This window comes from Schistocerca piceifrons, chromosome 7 (assembly GCF_021461385.2).
Source record: "Schistocerca piceifrons isolate TAMUIC-IGC-003096 chromosome 7, iqSchPice1.1, whole genome shotgun sequence".
NCBI classification, from domain to species: domain Eukaryota; kingdom Metazoa; phylum Arthropoda; class Insecta; order Orthoptera; family Acrididae; genus Schistocerca; species Schistocerca piceifrons.
The window spans coordinates 134,851,098-134,876,311 of NC_060144.1; the positions used below are offsets into that span (position 1 = coordinate 134,851,098).

Below are 25,214 nucleotides of genomic sequence, written 5' to 3' on the forward strand. Positions count from 1 at the left end.
GTCACGATTTATTCGGAGCTATGTGACATACTACTGGATTTGCTTATCATGTCAGGGTTTTCATGGAAGGTGTTGGATTTGCCTGACACCTTACAAGTAGTTAGGTCGCAATAGTACACCGACGTGATAAAAGACATGTGATAGCGATATGTACATATATATATGGCGCCAGTATCCCGTATACAGTGTATAGAAGGGCAGTGCATTGTCAGAGCTGTCATTTGTATTCAGGTTCTTCATAAGAAAAGGTGTCTAACAGGAATTAACTGAACACGGAATTGTAGTTGGTACTAGACACAGGGAACAGTCCATCTCGGAAATCGTTAGGGAATTCAGTATTCCGAGATACACAGTGTCAAGAGTGCGCTAAGGACACCAAATTTCAGGCATTATCTCTCACTACGGACAACGCAGTGGCCGCAGTCCTTCACTTAACGACCGAGAGCAGTGGCGTTTCCGTTGAGTAGTTAGTGGTGACGGGCAAGCAACATTGTATAATATAACCTCAGAAGTCAATGTTGGACGTACGACGAACGTGTCCGTAAGGACACTGCGGCGAAATTTGACGTTAATAGACTATGGCAGCAGACGGCCTACGCTAGTGCCTTTTCCAACAGCACGACATCGCCTGTAGCGTCTCTTCTGGGCTCGTGACCATATCGGTTGGACCCTAGACGATTGGGAAACCGTGGCCTGGTCCGATGAGTCCCGATTTCAGTTGGTAGGAGCTGACGGTAGGGTTCCAGTGTGGCGCAGACCCCACGAAGCCATGGACCAAAGCTGTCAACTAGGCACTTTACAAGCTTGTGTTGGCTCCGTAATTGCGTGGGCTGTGTTTACATAGACCTGACTGGGTCATATGGTCCTTCTGAAGCGGTCATTGACGAAATGGTTGTGTTCGGCTACTTAGAGACCGTTTACTGCCGTTCATGGACTTCATATTGAAACTCTACTGCTAATTATTTTGTAAGACTTTCGGAAACGTATGTGACGTTCCGTCTCTGACAATAATGAAATTCTAATTGAGAACAAGAATGATACAGAAGTAGGAACGCAGAATTAATTTCTACGCCTACGAATTATAAAGAAATCAATTCTCAACTATCTGACTGCGAGTTTTAAAAAAGAATCTCAATGCCTCCTAACAACTGTTCTTCAATGCTCCTCTACGTAACAGACAACTTACCTCATCTTGCCGCTGCAACTGAGTGATCAGCAACATTGTAGAATATTTCAAAAGCAGTACTGCGATCCATGCAGAGTGCAATGCGTGGACTAATTGCAGCAACTACTGCCACATTTTTGTATATAGAAATTGAATGATCGCGAGGGGTTTGGTCAACTAACCTCAAACGACGTAAAGAAAAATGAAAGAAACCAATGGAGTCTATAGTCTATTATATTTACAATATATTATTTATACGATGACAAACTTTACACAGACTTTTAATTATTCCACAATGACTATACTCAAAAAAGACGTTTTTGGCTCAAAAAGGCAAATTACCAAAAATCCTCAGTTAATACCAAAGTCTCCTCCGGCGCTACTTGCGTGATCACGGCAGACTGCGACATCTCACATCGCGCGGCTTCCTTCCACCGCACACTGCGTCCAACCATTAACGGCTCAACAACTGTTCGCTGGTTACTACGCGTGATAATAATACCTCAGACTCAGATTTTGTGAATGCACACAGCAGAATATAAGACGTCCGACTTTCAATGTTGGCAACCAAGCCACAATTGTTCGTAATTTGTTTGAAGGATATTGTGGACAATACGAGCGAATGATCTGGCCATCCAGACCGCCCGACTTGAATCCTATCGAACATTGACGGGACATAATCGAGAGGTTATTTTGTGTTTCAAATCCTGCACAGGCAACACTTCCCCAGTTATGGATGGCTATAGAGGTAACATGGTTCAGCATTTCTGCAGGGGATTTGCAACGACTTGTTGAGTCCATGCTATATCGAGTTGCTGCACTAAGCCAGACAAAAGGAGTTCCGAGGCTTTATTAGGAGATGTCCCATGACCTTTGCCACCTCAGTGTAGTGCGCACGTTACCGCCGTATTTAACTCACTAGGACTGACCTCTCTGCGTAAATTCAGATTAGTGGTAGTTAGGTAGCAATGGCGTTGCCGCATTGGTAACATTAGTTCCCGTCAGATCGCCGAAGTTAAGCGTTGTCGGGCTTGGCTAACACTTGGATGGGTCACCGTCCAGGTCTGCCGAGTGCTATGGGCAAGCGGGGTGCACTCAGTCCTAGTGATCCCAATTGAGGAGCTACTTGACTGAGAAGTAGCGGCACCGGTCAGGAAACTGACAATAACCGAGAGAGCGGTATGCTGACATGCTCCGCCACACCCGCATCTGGTGACGCCTGAGGGCTAAGGGTGACATGGTGGCCGGTCGGTAGTCTAGGGCCTTCAAGGCCTGTCCGGACGGAGTTTGTTTTTGGTACTTACGTATCGTCGCGATACCAAGGCTACTTCGTCCGCCTTCATTTCGCAAGTACGAGGCTTGGTTGCTCGCTGCCAGTATCACGCGTTCAACGAGGCCGGGGAATTGTCGTGCTGCTCCCGTCAGTGTCCGTAACCGATATTTCTCGTGTCTAACCACATCTCTCTTGACTTTCGCCTCCAACAATTGACACCATTTTACTGAATACAACTCTCTAGACGCTGTACGATCTCATAGTCTAGTTTTTTGTTATTTTATTTATACTACTGGCCATTAAAATTGCCACACCCCCAAGATGACGTGCTACAGACGCGAAATTTAATCGACAGAAAGAAGATGTTGTAGTATGCAAATGATTAGCTTTTCAGAGCATTCACACAAGGTTGGCGCCGGTGGCGACACTTACAACGTGCTGACATGAAGAAAGTTTCCAACCGATTTCTCATACACAAACAGCAGTTGAACGGTGTTGCCTGGTGAAACGTTGTTGTGATGCCTCGTGTAAGGAGCAGAAATGCGTACGATCACGTTTTCGACTTTGATAAAGGTCGGATTGTAGCTTATCGCGATTGCGGTTTATCGTATCGCGACATTGCTGCTCGCGTTGGTCGAGATCCAATGACTGTTAGCAGAATACGGAATCGGTGAGTTCAGGAGGGTAATATGGAATGCCGTGCTGCATCCCAACGGCCTCGTATCACTAGTAGTCGAGATGACAGGCATCTTATCCGCATGGCTGTAACGGATCGTGCAGCAACGTCTCGATCCCTGAGTCAACAGACAGGGACGTTTGTAAGACAACAACCATCTGCACGAACAGTTCCGACGACGTTTGCAGCAGCATGGACTATCAGCTCGGAGACCATGGCTGCGGTTACACCTGCTATGGTGTACTCAACGAGGAACCTGTGTGCACGAATGGCAAAACGTCATTTTTTCGGATGAATCCAGGTTCTGTTTACAGCATCATGATGGTCGCATCCGTGTTTGGCGACATCGCCGTGAACGTACATTGAAAGCTCGTATTCGTCACTGTCATACTGGCGTATCACCCGGCGTGATGGTATGGGATGCCATTGGTTACACGTCTCGGTCACCTCTTGTTCGCATTGACGGCACTTTGAACAGTGGACGTTACATTTGAGATGTGTTACGACCCGTGACTCTACCCTTCATTCGATCCCTGGGAAACCCTACATTTCAGCAAGATAATGCACGACCGCGTGTTGCAGGTCCTGTACGGGCCTTTCTGGATACAGAATATGTTGGACTGCTGCCCTGGCCTGCACATTCTCCAGATCTCTCACCAATTGAAAACGTCTGGTCAATGGTGGTCGAGCAACTGGCTCGTCACAATACGCCAGTCACTACTCTTGATGAACTGTGGTATCGTGTTGAAGCTGCATGGGCAGCTGTTCCTGTACACGCCATCCAAGCTCTGTTTGACTCATTGCCCAGGCGTATCATGGCCGTTATTACTGCCAGAGGAGGTTGTTCTGGGTACTGATTTCTCAGGATCTATTCACCCAAATTGCGTGAAAATGTAATCACATGCCAGTTCTAGTATAATATATTTGTCCAATGAATACCAGTTTATCATCTGCATTTCTTCTTGGTGTAGCAATTTTAATGGCCAGTAGTGTACTTTTCCAACAGGACAGCATACTGGCAGATAATCCATAACTGAGGGTTGTTCCATAGCGTAACAAGACTACATCTCGTTTATTCTGTTTTTGATGAACAATACAGGGATCCAATGGCAATGGTCAATACTGAGGGATATGATGGGAACGATCATTCGAAGTAAAAACGTCCAGTAAACAAGGGCTCTAAAATGTACACCTTAAGAGCTATGAGTACTTCGTCAGCTTCGATAAGTACAAATCTCTTCTAGTGCAAGCTCTTTGCTTTCCAAATTTTGGAAGCAGGTAGTATCTACCAAAACAAGCAAAAAATTTACGGGAAACATTGGCTGTAAAATGCATACCTCCAGAGCTATGAGCACTTCTTCCTTTGCGATACTGAGAAACATTTATCTTCCATTGCAAGCTCTTTACTTTCCATATTTTGGGAGGAGGTATTATGTACCAAAATAACCAAAAATCGTCTAGTAAACGTTGATTCTGAACTGCACATCTTAAGAGCTATGAGTTCTTGTTCAGTAGAAATGTGTTTCACAGTAGCGAAGATGGGCAAGTGCTCATAGGCCTAAAGATATGCAATTTTAGAGCCCATGTTAACAAGACATTTTCTTCTAGCTTTGGTACACACTACATCCTCCCGAAATATGGTAACCAACGAGTGTGCGGTAGAAGAGATCTGTTTCGTAGTATCGAAGATGAAGAGGAGATCATAGCTCTTAAGGTTCTTCGATTTTAGAGCCCATGTTTACTAGATTTTTTTACTTAGAATGATCATTCCTGTCTCATCCCTGAATTTTACCATTCATCCTTGCACATACTGTATAAGTTGATTCCTTTAACTGCTTGTGTTTTGCCTGTAGCAATCGTCATCTGTCCTCCCTGTTTAATACTATTTATTCTGGCAACAGAAACGCCTGCTTGACGAGAAAAAGCCCGATGCTTCCACGATCAGTGGTTTGGCGATTTACAGGCAAGAATTCCTTCACCTGCTTACAGGGAAATCGTAAGTTAGGTATTTCATTTGCATCTTTGCAAAATCATCATCGCTAAAATCTGGCCGGAGTGGCCGAACGGTTCTAGACGCTACAGTCTGGAACCGTGCGACCACTACGGTCGCAGGTTCGAATCCTACCTCGGGCATGGATGTGTGTGATGTCCTTAGGTTAGTTAGGTTTAAGTAGTTGTAAGTTCTAGGGGACTGATGACCTCAGAAGTTAAGTCCCATAGTGCTCAGAGCCATTGACAGACTAAGTGCCGGCTCCAGGTTTCAACCACTCCTCATTTTCGCCGCCATATCAACAGCATACAGACGACACTGCACTCTGTCATCACCGTCACTTACCCGAAACAGTTACGACCCATGACACGCAAGCTACACTGATGACGTCATCAGGCCATGCATCAGGCCATCAGCCATGCAAGCAAGTTCGGCGTTGTGCGGCGTCGACAAGCTCAGTGAGGCTGCTAGGATTACATGCACAAGGCAAAAAGTTGCATCACGATAATGCCAGACCGCAAACAAGAAAAGTGACACCGGAAAAATTGAGCGCGGCGGACGTTGGTACCGCATCCAAGGTGCAGTTCCTTCATGATACTGCAGTTATCTTTCCAAAAGACAAAGAGTTTCCTGCTTGTGTTTGAAAATAGCGTGTTAGTGAGTTTCATATATAATATAGTGAGTCTCAAAACGAAGCTAATTTCTCTTATCTCTTCTTCACGGTCCTTTCTTGGCGGTAGTAGAAACTTTCTGCAGTCACCAGCAAATTGACGGTTCTCTAAATTTTCTCAATAGTATTTCGTGAATAGAACTCATTCTTAACAACGTCCTTAACAGATCACGAAACGTATTATCGACTATTGCTAATTCGAACCTGGATGAATCGAATTTCTTTGTAAATCGAATTAGTTGTCTATACCCTTCAAAAAACCTCGATAGATCGAAGAATTTCTGTGTGTTTTGGTACACTCGATAAACCGATGCGACTGTTATGACAGATTACCCCTTAAAACACTGAACATAATTCGAATTCAGCGGCTATGTAATGCTCAGTAATTCGAACTGCTTCGTCAGTTGTTCAGATAATTATTTCGTCATTCAACTCTTCAGAGACCCCTTTGTTTTGTCAACAATGCTTAACTTATTACAGTACACACAAAAGTTGTACAAATGTCATCACTGAAGTATTTAACTTTCATAGAAAAGAAGCAGGTTACTGAGACCGGAGCCGAGAAAAAGAAGATTTAGCGAAAACTTTCGAAACTCCGTCAATCCTGAAACAGAGAGACAAGACTGACGAAAATATATCATGAGGAGAGAGGAAGCGGTCCCAGGTAGATGACTTCTCATATTTTAAGAGTACTTATTGCAATGATTTTGTCAATGTAGAGAGCAAAGCGTACTTGCCGTAGGTTGTATGCAAAAAAAAGGAGGTAAACAATATATACACACCAAAAAAAAAGTTTGCATCACCCCGGTTCCCAGGACTCCCAAAGATAGACGTTGACTGTGGATATTGTATCGCAGAGATGTCACTATACCCGCCCAAAGTTGTAAACAACTACGCATGAGCAGCGCCTCTTACACGGAGGGTGTCTGACAGCCGATCAGTTCCAGTCATTCCACCAACAAGGAGGTGCACAGCTCGTGTTGTCTGTAGTTCGACTATGCCTAGACGGTCAATACCTCGGTTCGATCGTGTTCGCATTGTTACTTTGTGGCAGGAAGGTCTCTCAAGAAGAGAAGTGTCCAAGCGTCTCGGAGTGAACGAAAGCGATGTTGTTCGGACATGGAGGAGATACAGAGAGACAGGAACTGTCGATGATCTGCCTCGCTGAGGCCCCCCAAGGGCTACTACTGCAGTGGATGACCGCTACTTACGGATTACGGTTCGGAGGAACCCTGACAGCAACGCCAGCATGTTGAATAATGCTTTTCGTACAGCCACAGGACTTCGTGTTACGACTCAAACTGTGCACAATAGGCTGCATGATACGCAGCTTCACTCCCGACGTCCATAGCGAGGTCCATCTTTACAACCACGATACCATGCAGCCCGATACAGATGGGCCCAACAATATACCGAATGGACCGCTCAGGGTTGGCGTCACGTTCTCTTCACCGATGAGTGTCGCATATGCCTTCAACCACTCAATCGTCCGAGACGTGTTTGGAGGCAACCCGGTCAGACTGAACGCCTTAGACACACTGTCCAGTGAGTGCAGCAAGGCGGAGGTTCCCTGCTGTTTTGGGGTGGCATTATGTGGGACCGACGCACGCTGCTGGTGGTCATGGAAGGCGCTGTAACGAGTGTACGATACGCCTATGCCGTCCTCCGACCGATAGTGCAACCATATCAGCAGCATACTGGAGAGGCATTCGTCTTCATGGACGACAATTCGCGCCCCCACCGTGTGCATCTTGTGAATGGCTTCCTTCAGGACAACGACATCGCTCGACTAGAGTGGCCAGCATGTTCTCCAGGCATAAACCCTATCAAACATGCCTGGGAAAGATTGGATCACTACTAGTCATTTTCCTCTTCCACTCGCAAATGGAGGGAAAAACGACTATCTGTGTGCTTCTGTATATGGCCCAATTTCTCTTGTCTTCGCGCCCGTCGCGATCGCTACTCGAAATATAACTTGGAACTACGTAGTAGAATCGTGCTGAAGTCAGAGTGCCGGCCGGAGTGGCTGTGCGGTTCTAGGCGCTACAATCTGGAGCCGAGCGACCGCTACAGTCGCAAGTTCGAATCCTGCCTCGGGCATGGACGTGTGTGATGTCCTTAGGTTAGTTAGGTTTAATTCTAAGTTCTAGGGGACTGATGACCTCAGAAGTTAAGTCGCATAGTGCTCAGAGCCATCTGACACTTTTTTTTTTAAGTCAGAGTAAATTGTATACTGTATAAATTTTCTCAATAGTGTTCGCTCTAGGACAGGGCATGCGGCGCAAATCAAGTATCAATGCGGCCCAAGAAGTGAGCATCTGTCACAGGATCGTTGGAAAAAAGGTCCATAAAATTACGTTTATGTACATTTATGGTAAACTGAAACACAATCCTAAAGTTGGGATGAAATACGCAGCCATTCTTTTCGATTTTATGTAGGAATTTGAAAAACTGTTTCAGTATCTTCGAAAAAATAATTAAAATTTTTGTGTTTATGCGATACATTTTACAGATAGTATTGATGCATTGACAGAAGAATTTTAGATGGAATGCATAGTGTTGTAGTCTCTCATCCAGCTAAAAGAAATATTTCGTAATGTCTCTTTATTGGACTTCTACAAATCATACCTGCTCAGAGCCAAATACCTCTTGTTACATAGTCATGCGTTGTATACGTCATCCTTGGAAGGACATACCTTTTTCCACAGTTATTTTTCAAGAGTAAAGCATACAAACATTAAAAATAGATTCAAAATCTCAGAAGAAACATTGAAAAAATTCTGAGAGTTTCAATCACTTCGATCGAACCTGATACTGATACATTAGTTTCGCAAATTCGAAGTCAAATGTCACATCAATTCTCCGATTTGTAATTAATAAAAAATTGTTAGTGAAATCTCATATAAGATGTCAAATTAATTCCATCTCGCTCTTTTACAATAAAGAATTATTAGTCGGCGGTTATTGTTCGTGATTGTATACAACCTCTTACAATAAAGTTAGGTGAATCAAGTCAGAACGGTCGATAGGGCAACACTGGCAACTCACAACGCAGCATCTGCGTAGCGGCCGGTGTTGACAACCTGCCCCCACCCTAGTTCAGTTGAGTATCGTGTGTGTTCCGTGTTAGACCTGTTGGACAAAGTGCTTGTTTAGTGCGTTGGTTCTGAACGGAGAACAAGACAATGAACGAGCAAAGGATCAATTTTAAGTTATGCCTTAAGCTTGGCAAGACACAGGAAGAAACGTGTACAATGCTGGTACGTGTTTATGGGGTTCAATCACTGTCCATGAAGTGTGTGTACGAGTGGTTCGTCCGTTTTCGAGGAGACCGGGAAAGTGTTTCTGAAAATCCCCGTAGCGGACGACCGGCGACAGTCGTCAGTGATGGAAACATTGAGAAAGTGAGAACATTAATCACAAACAACAGTCGGTTAACTGTGCACATGATAGCGGATGACCTGTAGATGATCCATGAAGCCATGCGACAAATCCTTACCCAGGAGTTAGGGAAAAGGAAAACGTGTTGTCGTCTTGTGCCACATCGCTTGACAGACGATCAGAGGCAGGCACGTTTACAGGTTTCACAGGATTTTGTCGAAACGGTGAATGCGACACCCAATTTCTTGAACCGTAATGTCACTGAGGATGAAACCTGTTGTCTCTGGTACGAAACTGAAACAGAACAGCAAACCATGGAATGGCGTTCTCCGACATTACCTCGTCTGAAAAAGGTCAGAGCCGAAAAATCACGCATCAAAACGATACTCAATACCATCTTCGATAGCCAAGGCATTATCCCACACACATCCAATAACGAGACAGTTCCTGGCAAAAAAGGAGGCGGTGCAACTTGAACATCCGCCATCGAACTCGCTTTGAAAGGAAAGAGATTTGACTATATTCCTGACATCCAACGAAATGTGACGCTGCTTTTGAACACCATCCCAAAGATTAGATTAGATTCAGTTTTCGTTCCATGGACCCAAAAAAAGAGATGATTTTCGTGGGTGTGGAACATGTCAGAAAGTATAACATGAAAACATAAAACATTTGAATATATTACTTACTACCCTGATCATTTGTCAGGAGATAGTCGAAATAGGCTAATACAATGCAGTAAACTGGAACAGCTAATATTTATAGAATTAACACGCTGTCAGAATGAAACACTGTTGTGCACTATTAATAAATTTGTTGTGCACAAAATACCTAATCTTGACTGTTGTGACCAAGTGTTGTCAAAACTGAAGTCTAACCGATATTTTTACTTAAGCTGGCTTAAAAGTATCTGTTAAGATATTCATCTATGGATTAGGAGTTGCGTACCAAAAAGTCTTTCAAACTCTGTTTAATCCGTGCTGTATTTGAAACCAAGTTTTTAATGGTTTCTGGGAATTTATTGAAAATGTGTGTTCCTGAATATTGGACCCCTTTTTGGTCCAAGGTAAGTGATTTTAGGTCCTTATGTAGATTGTTCTTAGAACTAGTATTGATACTATGCATTGAACTATTAGTTGGAAATAGACATGTATTACTTGCAACAAATTTCATTAATGAATAAATATACTGAGAAGCAGTGGTTAGAATACAAAGTTCCTTGAACAGGTCTCTACAAGATTTTCTTGAATTTACACCACAAATGATTCTTATCACACGCTTTTGCACCCTAAAAATAAAAACTTTTGCTCGGTTTGATGAGGTGCCACAGAATATGATCTCATATGACATTATAGAATGAAAGTAAGAAAAGTACGCAATTTTTTTATAGTTATATCCCTTACATCTGACATAATTCTCATGGCGAATACAGACTTGTTTAGGCGCTTAAGCAATTCTGTGGTATGCCCTTCCGAACTGAATTTATTATCGAGTTGCAATCCCAGAAATTTAACACTGTTAACTTCTTCGATCTGCATATCTTCATATGTTATACTCATGTTGGAAGGAAATCTCTTACAGGTTCTGAACTGCATATAGTGGGTCTTCTCAAAGTTTAATGACAGTGACCCTTGTTAATGTCAGTGAAAATTTGATTAGCAGCTGTTTCTAAATTTGTTCTTGACTTTCTACTTATTGCAATGTTTGTATCATCTGCAAACAAAACAAACTTAGCATCTGGCAATGTAACAGATGAGAGGTCATTAATGCACACAAAAAAAGCAATGGCCCAAGATGGAATCTTGAGGAGCACCACATGTAATTAATTCCCAGTCAGATGAAGACTGACTGCTAACTGCACAGGTATTTCACAACGACAGCCTTTGTTTCCTGTTAGATACATAAGACGCAAACAGTTTCGCAGCATTGCCGGTAACACCATAATATTCTAATTTACTTAATAGAATGCTGTGGTTCACACAGTCAAACGATTTTGACAGGTCACAGAAAATGCCAGGAGACTTTGTGCAAAGTTTCCAGGACATGTATCGGAGACCTCAGCGGCACACAGTTATGGGAGGTGACTATTTCAAGGGACAGTAAAGTAACTGTAGTTCATAGTTCATCTACACTAATGTTACAAGACTAATCACCGAACTTTGTTGTCAGAGGTTGTATAATGTGTGGCTCAAAAACACAGTTCTTCTTCCAATGTGTCCCAAGTAAGATAAAAGGCTAAACACTCCTCTTCTTGGGATTCTCACCTGAGTTCACGGAGTATTTCCATTTATACTAGGATGTTGATCTAACCTTCCAGTAACAAAGCTCTGAGTTGCTTCAATGTCTCCCTTTAATCAGACCCGGTAGGAATCCTAAACACTCGAACAGTACTCAAGAACTGGTGCTTTAGTGTTCTATAGGCGGTCTCCTTCATAGATGAGCTACACTTTCCTATAAATGAAGCGATGGTATGGCATTATTCGCTGGGAGACGCTGTATGGGATTGTTTGGATGGTCCATGCAAGTCACTTCGGCGATCTGTGCGTCAATCGAGATGATATGCTATGATTAGGACAGGCACAAATGTCTAGTCCTGGAGCGAAGATGATCTCCGACCCGACCGGGAATCGAATCCGTGATCCCAAGATGTAGAGGCACCGATACTAACCACTAGACCACGAAATGTGGAACGTCCCTAGAATTTCCCAAGAAATCGAATACGACTATTCGCCTTCCCCTTCTTACCGCTTTACAACGTGACACATACATATTTACTCAATGTGACAGTGTCAAACACTACACTGAGGTAACAGAAAGTCATGGGGTAGCGACATGCACATGTACAGATGGCGTTTAGCGTACACAGGGTGTATAGGGGCAGTGCGTTAACGGAGCTGACATTTGTACTCACAAGGGAACCTCCCTATCGCACCCCCCTCAGATTTAGTTATAAGTTGGCACAGTGGATAGGTCTTGAAAAACTGAACACAGATAAATTGAGAAAACAGGAAGAAGTTATGTGGAACTGTGAAAAAATAAGCAAAATATACAAACTGAGTAGTTCATGGAAGATAGGCAACATTAAGGGCACCGGAAGCGCAGGAGCGTCGTGGTCTCGTGGTAACGTGAGTAGCTGCGGAACGAGAGGACCTTGGTTCAAATCTTCCATCGAGTGAAAAGTTTAATTTTTTATTTTCAGTATATGTGACAAACTCTTATGTTTCCATCACTTTTTTTGGGAGTGATTATCACATTCACAAGAAAACGTAAATCGGGCAAGGTAGAAGAATCTTTTTACCCATTCGCCAAGTGTACAAGTTAGGTTGGTCGACAACATATTCCTGTCATGTAACGCACATGCCGTCACCAGTGTCGTATTGAATATATCAGATGTGTTTTCCTGTGGAGGAGTTGGTTGACCTATGACCTTGCGATCAAATGTTTTCGGTTCCCATTGGAGAGGCACGTCCTTTCGTCTACTAATCTCACGGTTTTGCGATGCAATCGCAAAACACAGACACTAACTTTTACAGTGAACAGAGACGTCAATGAACGAACGGACAGATAATAACTATGCAAAAATAAAGAAAGTAAAATTTTCACTCTAGGGAAGCCTTGAACCAAGGACCTCTCCTACTGCAACTGCTCACGCTACCACGAGACCACGCCGCTCCTGGCCTGCCGGTCTCCTTGATGTTGCCTATGTGTCCCATGGACTACTCGGTTTGTATATTTTGCTTATTTTTTCACAGTTCCACACAACTTCTTGTTTTCTCAATTGATCTGTGTTCAGTTTGTCAAGGCCTATCCACTGTGCCAACTTATAACTAAATCTGAGGGGGGTGCGATGGGGAGGTTCCCTTGTCAGGTGATGCATGTGAAAAGGTTTCCGACGTGATTACGATCGCACGACGGTAATTAAGATACTTTGAACGCGGAATGGTAGTTGGAGTTATTGTGCATGGGACAACTCAATTCGTAAATCGTTAGGGAATTCAATATTCCGAGATCGACAGTGTCAAGAGAATGCCGAGAACACCAAATTTCAGGTGTTACCTCTCACCATAGGGAACGAAGTGGCGGATGACATCCATTTAACAACCGAGAGCAGTGGTATTTGCTTAGAGTTGTCAGTGCTAACAGCGAATCAAACTGCGTGAAACAACAGCAGAAATCAATGTAGCACGTACGACGAACGTATCCGTTAGGACAGTGCGGCGAAATTTGTCGTTAACGGGCTATGGCAGCAGACGGCCGACGCGAGAGCCTTTGCTAACAGCACGACATCGCCTGCCTTGCCTCGCTTTGGTTCGTGACCATATCAGTAGGGCCATAGACAACTGGAAAACCATGGGCTGGTCAAATGAGTCCCAATTTCAATTGCTAAGAGCTGATGGTCGGGTTCGAGTGTAGCCCACACCCCACGAAACCATGGACCCAAGTTGTTAACAAGGTGGTGGCGGCTCCATAATGAAGTGGGCTGTGTTTATATGGAATGTACTGGGTCCTCTGGTCCAACTGAACCGACCATTGACTCGAAATGGTTATGTTCGGCTACTTGGAGACCATTTGCAGCCAATCATGGACTTCATGTTCCCAAACATGTCATCGGGCTACAATTGTTTGCGAATGATTTAAAGAAAATTCTGGGCAATTCGAGCCAAAGATTTGACCACTCAAACCGCCCGACAAGACTCACGTCGAACATTTATGGGGCATAATCCAGGAGTCACATCGTGCACAAAATCCTGCACCGGCAACACTTTCCCAATTATGGACGTCTATAGAGACAGCATGGCTCAATAGTTCTGCAAGGAATTTCCGACGATTTGATGAGTCCATGCCAGTCGAGCTGCCTCAGTAGGCCGGGCAAAAAGAGGTCAGGCACAATAGTAGGAGATGTAACACTACAGATCTAATACCCTACTGATTTATTTTGCTTTTGTTTTATTTAATGTTACATCGTTGAGCTTCTGTAAACGTGTTTGATTGAATAGATAACATAAAATTGTATACTCCTTTCTTTGTAAAAACTTTGATGTCATGATTTGATTCTATGCAATGTAGTGTATCTGTCATTTAAATTCTTTGTCCCATTTGGAGGGATCAAAACTTACTGTATATATTTGGAATTTGTTTAAACAATTTTTTTAGAAATGTCAATATGTGCAAAGGTTCTGCTTCATTTAAAGCATTTGTTCTCTGTTATGTAAACTGCTGACCTTCACTTAGGATTCTTAGTTATTCTGTATGGAAAAGGTAGTGTGGTTCCCCTCCGGAACGGAACTTAGTAGTGCGCGCAAATTGTGGTTGGCCTAGGTAGAAAAGGTGGAACAAGAGTCAGTCGGGGACGAGCTACCAAACTGTGCGCTGCCCATGTAAAAGTTGTATATTGTACTGGTTCCGAGAGAGGCTTTTCCTGCCGCTTACCAATGCCTCGGATGGATGGGTAAATAGCTGGAACTATTCTGGAATTGGTATCTATCATCGCCACCAAGAAGGGACGGAGTCCGGCAATTCTGCCTGCAAATCCACCTACCAACATGCAGTTGCCACCACATTGCGCAATCACTGTAACGGAATACTATAATAACGTACAGTGAAGGATCAGCTCATTGGATGTTTTAGTGTGCACAAATATAAGGTTACTTATAACTGAATTTATGTACCTACCTTGATTTCTTTCCTATCACAACACCTCTCAGGTTCCTCTCCATTTGAACTATGATTACCGAGTGTCCTACTTTGTGGAAAAAAATGAAAGCCTCAAAGCCAAATAGTTAATTCAATAATGTTGCTTGATCTTTGGTAAGAAGGGAATATTCAGATTTACTGTGGATTTAGTGAAATTGTGGGAGGTAGTAAAAGTAGTTTTGTGCAGTTTCAAAGACACCTATTTAATCATTTACTTGAAAGTAGAAGACTGTGGTAATAAAGACAATTTGCTGTTTCTTTTAAAGATTAAAAGTTCTTAAAACTGAGGCTTATAAAGTTTTGCTTAGTTAATGATCATAGTGCTGCCTGTAGAAAATTTTACAAGGTGAGTCAGTTTCTTGCAAATTTGTCAACATTGTGTCTCACTGTAGTAAAAGTGGAAAACTGCAATAGTGGAAAGTTATATACTCATGATTGCCAAGTACTTGTTTCTTGTAATAAGATCCACAGGTTAACCTTTTACCACTATTTATGAAAACAATAATTTCTTTATTCAAAAGACAATGAGAAGTAACCGACACTTAACCTGTGGCCAGTTCATAATTTTGCAGTGAACTACATTTATAATTTTATGTCAACTAGGAAAGTGTTTGAAAATTAATACTTAACCTATTTCCAATTTATGATTCTGCAGTGAATATTAATAGTAATGTTATAAAACTTAATCGGTTTGATAAGCCCTGAAAGTAGTAGTGTGTTCCGTTATGTGTTATATTTATGCAAATAGTCTGTCCTGCTCTGTCAGCTTCCAGTCTTAAACGTGAACATACGTAGGTGTCCAGAGTTCATTGCACTCGCGTGGCCGGCCGAAGTGGCCGTGCGGTTAAAGGCGCTGCAGTCTGGAACCGCAAGACCGCTACGGTTGCAGGTTCGAATCCTGCCTCGGGCATGGATGTTTGTGATGTCCTTAGGTTAGTTAGGTTTAACTAGTTCTAAGTTCTAGGGGACTAAAGACCTCAGCAGTTGAGTCCCATAGTGCTCAGAACCATTTGAACCATTTTGCACTCGCGTGTGGCATAATATAGGTTGTGTTTGTCCGTTAAAGATACTCATACCTATTTTTTTAAACAAGAATGTTAATCATTCTCTTCCCTAATTAGGCTGGCGACAGTTTTCTTTATTCTTTAAACAGTGTAGACAGGCAGAAATATTGTTTGTTACATTTACATAATTCTGACTTTCACTTCCGATAAGCCACCTCCGTTAGGTAAAACACGGTCAACATAACAAAATGCCTCTCAGAGGGTAACACTGCTCTGTTGCTTTATACCATAATTACTCTAATAAAATAGTTCTATTTTACAAACTGCCTCCAGCTTCGAGGTTACGGTGTAGCAGCAGCAGCAGACGGTAGTGTTATACGTGGCTTTTCCGTGACAGGACTAGTTGCTCTCTTGGGGCATAGGACGTAATAAGCCAAACTTGGTATTTGATGGTACAAGCCACGTAAAACCAGGTGCAGTGTTATAGAGATATCCCACGACTTTTGTCACCTCGGTGTATTAATAATGAATTTGAAGAGTGCCGGACAGCTTTTCGTAATTATCTGCATTAACTTACATTTTTCTCGATTTAGAGCAAGCTGCTATTCTTCAGCATCGTCACTGAAGATGTATAGCTAAAGTACCTCCTAGAGATTACTGCAAAAATAAATTTAGGAAATTAAACATGTTAAAAATAATAACTATACACATATGAAACAATTATTTAGGTCAAAACTAACCACGCTGCATCATGAAACAGAGATATCCATAGTTACAACGCATGAAATCAAAATAATTATCACGTTGAAGGAAACGTTCAAATTAACTGACAAAGAGCCTGTAAAAGCAGGGTGCTTTCTCTACAACAGTTTGCCACACTATATAAGGATGCTAGGAAACATGTCTGTTTGCAAAAGTAAATTAAAATGTCACGTGGTTAAAATTCGTCCGTACAGCGTTAAAGAACACCTTGAAGCTAAAAATTAAATTATTCTCATGTAACTGCGCTAATCTCTAGCCTAATTCTCTTCAGGTAGCATCCATATGTATTCACTGTTTAAAAATAGTTATTTTAAGATAAATTTTGTGACTTGGCAAGACAGCCAAGCCACTATGAAGTAGCCGAAAGGCACGCGTTTAAGCTCACGCAGGTTGGCGTGAGGTCTGGAATAGTTAAAGGAGTTGAGTCTAGTAAAAAAAGTACGGAGCTTCTGGAATACTTAACTTTAATCCATAATTGATGAACATCGGTCTGACGGTACATGCATCACAAGATAAATAGCAAATGATAATGGCGCCTTGCTAGGTCGTAGCAAATGACGTAGCTGAAGGCTATGCTAACTATCGTCTCGGCAAATGAGAGCGTATTTTGTCAGTGAACCATCGCTAGCAAAGTCGGCTGTACAACTGGGGCGAGTGCTAGGAGGTCTCTCTAGACCTGCCGTGTGGCGGCGCTCGGTCTGCAATCACTGACAGTGGCGACACGCGGGTCCGACGTATACTAACGGACCGCGGCCGATTTAAAGGCTACCACCTAGCAAGTGTGGTGTCTGGCGGTGACAACACAGTAAATAAGTATGTCTTCTATAGATATATTTTTGTAAACCCTCGTCGACAGTTTTGCAAACCTTTGTCGCGAGTTTTAGTAAAGGCCTCGTCGATACTGCTGTAGTGGCCGAGTCGCCACTGTTGTTACGGCAGGCCGAGTTTGTGAGTTCGTGAAACGGCTTCTGGTGCGGTACACCTCTAAGACAATTTCTCCCTGCCACTACTACACAGCTATGACCCGAGGTCAGGTAACAGGATAGGAGAACGAAGGTTCTACAACACTCCAACAAATTGGTAACAAAGTCACACAAGTGAGTTAAAAGGTTTACTTATCTTTGTGACTATTTGAAATATGAAGTCTGCAACACTGCATGTAATATAACACAAAAAAGGCCCTCAATCGCTTGGTGTAAATAATCGTATGTAAACTTCACAGTACATACCAAATGCAATTTACAACTGTCTGTTCACTTCTAAGAGTTCACTAAACGACGTTCCCTATCGAAGTCAGCCTTGGACGATGATCTATAACCAAGTGGGCGAAAGCTGCTCCTCTATCATCTGAGTAGGCTTCTGTCAGTTGTCGTCCTGTCGTTGGCGGATTGTACTCGGCCGGCAGTTGTCCGAGGCGAAGTCGATGTCTTCATTCTCAGCGCTGCCCGTGGCGCTGATGGAACTCGCTCAAGTGGCGAATGTCTATAGCACTGGCGACGGATCGCATCTTTTCCGCCTGTGGTGCTTTTGCCCTGGTTGTGTCTTGTTCGGACGACACAGCATATGTAGCTTCGTGTAACAAGCTGAAAAGAAGCCTATATGTATAGCACGCCTATATTAAGATAATCATTCATTTTATTGACTTATTCATGTAATTATGCCGTTTTGATACTTGCAAAAAAAATGTTCAAATGTATGTGAAATCTTATGGGACTTAACTGCTAAAGTCATCAGTCCCTAAGCTTACACACTACTTAACCTAAATTATCCTAAGGACAAACACACACACGCCCGAGGGAGGTCTCGAACCTCCGGCGGGACCAGCCACACAGTCCATGATTGCAACGCCTGAGACCGCTCGGTGACATTTGTTGTGTAGTTTTGAAACTCCACATCAACGTGATGAGTCCAGTCCGTTCAGGGTGACCACTCAAACGTGAAAAAAAATTCTCCGAGGACTTCAAGTGTTGGGAGCAAGATGGCGTCATAAGATTTACATGATAATTAACGGTGAGCGTAAGAAGGTCCCTGACAGCACGTCGCGCTGTGGCGAGCTTTCAGCTCCGAAGCACTAACGGCTGCAGCCGAAAACAGTACCCGTTTACAGAGCTGCGAGAACGCTGACGCGTTACCATAGAGATGTATACAAAATCACGTTACGTGATTGGTTGAGGTAGACCCGCAAAGTTGCCTCTCCAAGCCCACTGCAACTGTCAGAGATCAACTTTTTTTTTTGCCGAGACAACTGTAGCCATAAGCAGTAGTTTGACCGTAGTTTCTACATACTGATAATTTATATTGAATAATAGTCATACAGTTAACACATCTTCAAATATTAAGTATTTTAAAATTTGTGATTTATAAAACTCAATAAAATGAAATTCCAACACTAAGTTGAAAACATAGAATTTCCTAAGATTTTATGAAATTGCTGAAATTCCCTGATGTTGTTGTTGTGGTCTTCAGTCCAGAGACTGGTTTGATGCAGCTCTCCATGCTACTCTATCCTGCGCAAGCTTCTTCATCTCCCAGTACCTAGTGCAACCTACATCTTTCTGAATCTGCTGAGTGTATTCATCTCTTGGTCTCCCTCTACGATTTTTACCCTCCACGCTGCCTTCCAATACTAAATTGGTGATCCCTTGATGCCTCAGAACATGTCCTACCAACCGATCCCTTCTTCTAGTCAAGTTGTGCCACAAACTCATCCCCAATCCTATTCAATACCTCCTCATTAGTTATGCGATCTACCCATCTAATCTTCAGCATTCTTCTTAGCACCACATTTCGAAAGCTTCTATTCTCTTCTTGTCCAAACTATTTATCGTCCACGTTTCACTTCCATACATGGCTACACTCCATACAAATACTTTCAGAAACGACTTCCTGACGCTTAAATCTATACTCGATGTTAACAAATTTCTCTTGTTCAGAAACGCTTTCCTTGCCATAGCCAGTCTACATTTTATATCCTCTCTACTTCGACCATCATCAGTTATTTTGCTCCCCAAATAGCAAAACTCTTTTACTACTTTAAGCGTCTCATTTCCGAATCTAATACCCTCACCATCACCCGATTTAATTCGACTACATTCCATTATCCTCGTTTTGCTTTTGTTGATGACCATCTTATATCCTCCTTTCAAGACACTGTCCATTCCGTTCAACTGCTCTTGCAGGTCCTTTGCTGTCTCTGACAGAATTACAATGTCATCGGCGAACCTCAAAGTTTTTATTTCTTCTCCATGGATTTTAATTCCTACTCCGAATTTTTCTTTTGTTTCCTTTAGTGCTTGCTCAATATACAGATTGAATAACATTGGGGATGGGCTACAACCCTGTCTCACTCCCTTCCCAACCACTGCTTCCTTTTTATGCCCCTCGACTCTCATAACTGCTATCTGGTTTCTGTACAAATTGTAAATAGCCTTTCGCTCCCTGTATTTTACCCCTGCCACCTTCAGAATTTGAAAGAGAGTATTCCAGTCAACTCTGTCAAAAGTCTTCTCTAAGTCTACAAATGCTAGGAACGTAGGTTTGCCTTTCCTTAATCTATTTTCTAGGATAAGTCGTAGGGTCAGTACTGCCTCGCGTGTTCCAGCATTTCTACGGAATCCAAACTGATCTTCCTCGGGGTCGGCTTCTACCAGTTTTTCCATTCGTCTGTAAAGAATTCTTGTTAGTATTTTACAGCCGTGGCCGATATTTCCAGGTAAATTGTAATTCCCTGATATTTCCAGGTTTTCCGCAAGAATCGCCACCCTGCCCTTGCACAGAGTGATCTACGGGTCAAAATAAAACTATTACTATTACAAAACAGAAGATCTGTCAGTCATTCCGTATCGTCTCAGTCACTTTTACCTACACTAAGCGTCACCGCTACGAGATTGCTGCTTGCTCTATCCGTCAGGTAGTTCATGTATATAGATAAGATGAGCGGTGCTGTCACACTTTTCTGGGGCACTCCTGGCGATACGCTTAGCTCTGATTCGCTGTTAGTTTGAGCGATTAAGAGTTCGCCGCTAGTGAGGCGAAAAGAAGACATAAAATCGTTTTTAATCAGATTTGTGGAGAAGATGTGACGTTGATGACTGTTCGGCACGAAAAAATGAATTAAACCGAAGTATTCTCGGAAATTATTTACGCGCCTTTCATTTGAAATGCTAAAATAAATAAGAAATAATTAAATATGTAAAAAGTCATCTGTCTTTTGAATTTTAGATATTACTTTATGCTTTCTGTTGTGAAGAAATACGAATGTCTTAGAAACTACGTTATCATTTCTTAAATTATACTCCTATTACGACTTTTTTCTGATTCCATCTTGATCAGTCACACATACGTTTATCGAACCCTCAATTATTCGAAATGTTTGATAGAAGCCTTGAACTTCTACCGAGAGCGGACTCTAGATGCTCACTATAGAAATTGTAAATATCATTCCCCACTATTGTGGAGCTTTCTTTCAACCGCTTACATATTGTAGAATTGCAACGCCTGGGATTCAAACGCTCCATAGTTTGTGCAGTTACAGCCTGAAGGGATTAACAAATCAAACAAACGACGGTTTTATTAGAAGGAAAAACGCTATAAAAACTATGTATAGCGTGTAATTTAATCTGCAAGTAATTAACACTGAATCTTTGAAATGTGCATTTAGTACGTCTTAATGAAACTTCCTCGCGGGGAATGCTCTTACCATTTGAGCTATCCAAGCACGTCTGCCGACCCGCTCTCACTGCTTCACTTCTGCAAGTACCTTCCTCCTTCCTTCCAAACTTAAGAGAAGTTATCTTGTATACCTTGCTGGACTGGCAATCTTGGAAGGAAGCACGAAGGGAAGAAGAGTAGAGTTTAACGTCCCGTCTGCAGCGAGATCATTAGAGACGGTGGAGATAAGCGCGATACCTTCGGTGAAATTTGGTCGTTAGGGGAGAGGAGAGGTACTGGCAAAGCTGAAACTCTGACGTCTATTTTCTAACATGAAGCGTAGGGTCCTTATCGCCCTGCGTCTTTCTGGATTTCTTCGTAATTCAAATTAATCTCCCCTTGGTCGGCTTCTATCAGTATTCGAAGTGCAAATGGGAAGTTTCAATGAAATGATTGAAACACTGCTGCACACTTGAAAGGGGCATGTAAAAACATTTCCAGTGTATCGAACTCCAGTAATCCAGTGTCAAAACCCACGGAGCCCTGCCATAATGTGTTACATTAATGCTTGAACGTTGCATTTTCTACTACAGTATCCCAAAACCACATTTGAAGTTTTGCCATAGCACGAAAAACAAAAAAAATGAATCTCGCCGATACGCATAAGTGAAAATCGCCATTTCTGCCATTCATGTGTTTTCTATCTGTTTGCCGTGTTCACCTACTGAACGTTCCAAAACTATTCATTTAAATTAATACAGGAAATAGAGAACGTTAAAACAAAATATTTCGATAAGGAACATAATTATGGTCTCTGAAGTCAACATGTAATGTAAGTGAATATATCTGACATTGCCAGAATAGGAGAAAGCGTAAGCAGATAATGAAATGTAAAATTGTAAAAAGTTTAAAAACTTTCTACAAAACTTTTTAAAAACTTTCAAAAATTTTCGATGTATTGTCACAGTCGCATTTAACATTAAAAAGTTTTGCAAAGTGATGACCAGTTTCGGTAGATTAACTACCTTCTTCAGGTCTGAGGACAGACAAACCAAAAGAAAAATAGCCTTAAGAAAGAAAGTTGTGTAAAAACTGCTATCGGTTTACTTAATTAACATAGCATATCGCACTCCGTCTTCAGGCCACAAGTGGCCCACCGGGACCATCCGACCGCCGTGTCATCCTCAGTGGAGGATGCGGATAGGAGGGGCGTGGGGTCAGCACGACGCTCTCCCGGTCGTTGTGATGGTTTTCTTTGACCGGAGCCGCTCCTATTCGGTCGAGTAGCTCCTCAATTGGCATCACGAGGCTGAGTGCACCCCGAAAAATGGCAACAGCACATGGCGGCCCGGATGGTCACCCATCCAAGTGCTGGCCACGCCCGACAGCGCTTAACTTCGGTGATCTGGCGGGAACCGGTGTATCCACTACGGCAAGGCCGTTGCCAACATAGCATATATCGTGTTATAAATGCAGTCGCAGTGTACAACACCGATAATGTCCCTAACATTCTTATTTCAAACCTTCAGGTAAGATGTGCTAGGTACAGCCTAAAATGAACGTAAGGGCAAATGTATTATGTACTGGCAAACAAATAAGGATAGGAAATAATTGGCTCAAATGGCTCTGAGCACTATGGGACTTAACATCTACGGTCATCAGTCCCCTAGAACTTCGAACTACTTAAAGCTAACTAACCTACGGACATCACACAACACCCGGTCATCACGAGGCAGAGAAAGGAAACAATTATTTGGAGGAAAGAACGTACTGTGCTATCTGTGACTGCAACTGAAACAAAAAACCTGTACAGCGTCGTAAAAAATTATATACATTGAATCGTCCATGTAATTAGTGTCGCTACTCTCAGCAAATGCAAGCAGAAACCTACCTACGAAAAGGAAGAAATAAGTCACAAGTGTTTGTTTTCCGTTAACAGCACATAAAAGTAATATGATCATTCAAATGGTTCAAATGGCTCTGAGCACTATGGGACTCAACTTCTGAGGTCATTAGTCCCCTAGAACTTAGAACTAGTTAAACCTAAGTAACCTAAGGACATCACACACATCCATGCCCGAGGCAGGATTCGAACTTGCGACCGTAGCGGTCTCGCGGTTCCAGACTGCAGCGCCTAGAACCGCACGGCCAGATCATTCAAAATAGTAAAGTATTCGTAGTGAAACACGCAATGTAATCTGTACTTTAAATCAAAAGCAAAACATAAAATATATATACAACTTCGTCACATCGGGTAACTTGTCCAAACAGTAAAGACAAATGTGCGCCGGGTGACACGTGACCGCCGGCCGCGGTGGTCTTGCGGTTCTAGGCGCTGCAGTCCGGAACCGCGGGACTGCTACGGTCGCAGGTTCGAATCCTGCATCGGGCATGGATGTGTGTGATGTCCTTAGGTTAGTTAGGTTTAAGTAGTTCTAAGTTCTAGGGGACTGATGACCTAAGATGTTAAGTCCCATAGTGCTCAGAGCCATTTGAACCATTTTGACACGTGACCCCCACGTACTCATAGTTACCGCGACACTGACCGTTGTGTTTACATGTAAATGGCAAGTTAACAGTTACAGAAAGTGCCAGCAGCTGGCTCTTTAGACTGTACATAGCACATTTTATCTGAAGATTTAAAATAAGAATGCTGTGTACGATGCGACGGTGTTCTACATTGCGACTGCATTTATAATACTACAATTGCTATGTCAATTCCCTGAAAATATTTTAAAAATAATCCAGTAGCAATTTTTACATAACTTTCTTACTTCAGACTATTTTTCTTTTTGTTTGTCTGTTCCTAGATCTAAAGATGATAGTTGAGCTACAGAAGCTGTACACCACTTGGAAAAAATTTTTTAATGTTTAGATGCGACTGAGGCAATAGATAGAAAATATCTGAAAGTTTTAAAAAGCGTCACAGAAAGTCCTTAAAATTTTTGTACTTCTAGATTTGATTGTAATGTCTGGGAAAATCTTGTTAGTGGCGCTGACGTGAGCTGTTGTGTCGGTGCCGCTGATTGCGAATGTGTAATGATATTCAAAGATCCACAATTCGCCTATTTGGGCAAATATGAATACACGAGGTATTCGTCCTCGTGCTCATCAACAGCGGTTCGTTGTTAATGTGTGGGCCAGCATTCTTGGTGATAATTATCAATGAAATTCGCCAACAGCTGTGTAACTGAATGTTATTCTATTTTATTTTGACTACCAGTTTCGGCATTCCACTATGCCATCTTTAGGCTCCATATGCATCTCTCAAAAATTAACGGTACTGTCATACAGTGCCATGTATTCCTGGATGTCCTGAATTCATAACCGTATCCCAATTCCTTCATTCGAAGACCTGTTTGCAGCTGCAAACTGCAGGAGTACATCGCACTGCTGTGAGGAATCATCAGGAATCGTTGGATCGGCCGAGGTGGCCTTGTAGCCTGGCCAGCCAGATCACGTGACCTCACGTGTCTGGGTTTCTTCCGCTGAAGGCATATGAAGCAGCCGGTGTATGTAACCATTGTGGAAGCAGAACAAGATTTCTTCGCTACAACTGCCGCCGCTGCTGGTACCATAGCGAGTATGCCAGGTATCTTCGAACGACAGTCAATGAATGGTTCGACGATATGCTGCGTGCCTGCCCCAGTAGTCACGCACTTCAGCAGTTCCTGTGAATGCCACAGCTGTGATTAGCATGCTAAACTACCTTCTGTGTAAATCGTCCCTTGCATCAGAAACATGCGTCAGGAACCATATGTATCAAAACTAAATTTTTTTTATTCCCTACCTCCTGTATTAATTTCAAAAATTAGTTTCGGAAGACCCTGAATATCGACATTTTTCAATTCTCTATTCACCGCCATTTCAGTGCAAGTTAACGTTTAATTTACGTGTTGAACTTCGACTGCATCGAGTTGGAGCGGATAACACAATTTCTCATTGGGTC

At 42.6% G+C, this 25,214-nt stretch overlaps 1 pseudogene; it reads right to left on the reverse strand.

The window, feature by feature from the left end:
* Positions 1–22,593: 22,593 nt before the first annotated feature.
* LOC124709403 lies at positions 22,594–22,711 on the reverse strand (annotated as a pseudogene).
* Between the last annotated feature and the right edge of the window lie 2,503 nt (positions 22,712–25,214).